The sequence below is a fragment of the Condylura cristata genome, unplaced genomic scaffold, assembly GCF_000260355.1.
Source record: "Condylura cristata isolate star-nosed mole 26May11 unplaced genomic scaffold, ConCri1.0 scaffold00001, whole genome shotgun sequence".
Classification (NCBI taxonomy): Eukaryota; Metazoa; Chordata; class Mammalia; order Eulipotyphla; family Talpidae; genus Condylura; species Condylura cristata.
The window spans coordinates 25,662,327-25,664,200 of NW_004567102.1; the positions used below are offsets into that span (position 1 = coordinate 25,662,327).

The 1,874-nt window shown below is 43.6% G+C and overlaps 1 protein-coding gene across 3 annotated transcripts in view; it reads left to right on the plus strand.

The window, feature by feature from the left end:
* The window catches only part of ADGRB3 (adhesion G protein-coupled receptor B3), a 650,534-nt gene that overhangs the window by 499,607 nt on the left and 149,053 nt on the right, over positions 1–1,874 (plus strand). The gene's annotated exons all lie outside the window — the stretch shown is intronic.

Sequence of the window (1,874 nt, forward strand, 5' to 3'; positions counted from 1 at the left end):
GAGCTGTGCAGAGACTGCCCTAATATAGATAGCCTCTCTTTGGGAGGGGCCCACTCCTTGTGAGCTTAGGTGTTTTGACTTTGAATAGAATCTGAGAGGACAGGAGATTCCCTAGTGAGCTGCATCTCCATGTCTTCATCTTCACCTAGGCGCCAGGCAGCCTGGCTTTGGTGCCTGAGGATCTTGATGTTATGGCTGTGTCAGTTGCTGCACTAGCCCCTTCTACCCTTCCCTTTGTGTGACTCAATCTCCTGCATCCCTTCCTCCATCACAGCCTGTCTCCACAGTTCTCACTATAGATATTTCAAAAATTTCAGGAGGGGGGAGAAAAAAACGCCGTCATTTACTAGCCTTGTCCATTCTCTCATCATAATCTTATGATTGACTTAAAGGCCTCCTCCCACAGTTAAAACAAAATTTCATTCCTTGTGAAAAAGAAATGTGGGTGGCTGTCTTTCACACAGTAAAAGAAATCCTAAGTTTGATAATTCTGAAGCAGATGTTAACCCTTTAATTCTTTTTTTCAGGTGACCTACCAGGGAGAAAGGGCTCCCCCCCTCCCTGCGCTAGAACACTAGGTTGTTAAAAAGAATTCAAATGGTTTCATTTTGATTCAGTGAACTGAGTTACCTACCTTTACCATTTTCTTGAATGCAAAGATTATATTCAAAATCGACTACTGACATGGAGGTTATGCTCTAATTAAATGTGTATTGTGCACAAATGTTTTAGGTTGTTTTAAAATACTGACCTTATTTTAAATGTGTAATAGTTTCTGCAACAGTACCTTTTTCATTTTTTCCAAATTTCTGGTAAATGCCTGACAATGGTAGGTAACTTTGTTAAGTAGCTAAATAGATGCAAGGCCCAGTGCTAAGGAGTTTTCTTGCTGGAGAGGCCCTAATGATTCTAAGCAGAACTTCTTTCCATCTCCAAAGACTATTGCTTGGGGTTATTTACATTTGAATACCCATAATTAAGGAAAAATTTGCTTAAGATTGACTCAAGACCAAGGTTCCTGTGGAGAAACTAAGTAGTTTGAAGGGCTTTGACTCCTGTTGAAGGAGCCATCCACTGAGCCTGGCTGGATTATAAGTGAGTGCTCTTAGTGCCTGGCCCCAGGCAAAGGGGAGCCCCCAGGTTGGGCTGAGCTAAACACTGTATGCAATTGCTGTAGGCAAAGCTAGAGTGTGTAAAAGTCCAGAACCCTAGACTCCACCAAGAGAGACCAGAGCAAAGAAAATAATGGGATATAGAATCTCCTGAGTAAGGCCATTTCCAGAGCACATAAAATAAAGCCAAGTGTCAGTTCTGCAGAAACAGGAAAATAGCCTAGAGATCCCTAGATGGTACTCATCGTCCCTAGGCTGCATTTACTTGGACAGAATAACTGTAAAAAAAACCCTATTCATGCTTTGCTGAGTGGTAGTAATCAGCTTCCAAGACCAAGGGATTCTAGTAGCTTTGATGTTAGATGGTGGTTTTCAGTGAGTTGATGAAATTAGCTGTCTAACCCGAAAGTGCACACCTTAGGTTTGGGGGATGGAGCGCATAGAGCTGCCTGTCTGATTTCTATCAGCAGTCCGTGTTGTCCTGAAACTGGGAAGAGGAAAATAGAAAGCAACACTTTCAAAGGGCTTGATTCTTATCCCTGGAATAATAGGGGCATGCAAATCATCACCTCCTTCTGCAGCTATGGATCCAGTGCAGCTGTAAGACTGTGAGAAGTAAGACCCTCAGTTCCTGAGTGCTGGATGGGTGACTCAGCTGTCCTGTTCTCATGGGGAGTGCTGGGGGGTGCTCACTAATGGTGCCTGTGGAGATGGCAGTAGTAGGGTGGTCCTGTTATAGGGCACCTCAATTCAGAGAGAGGC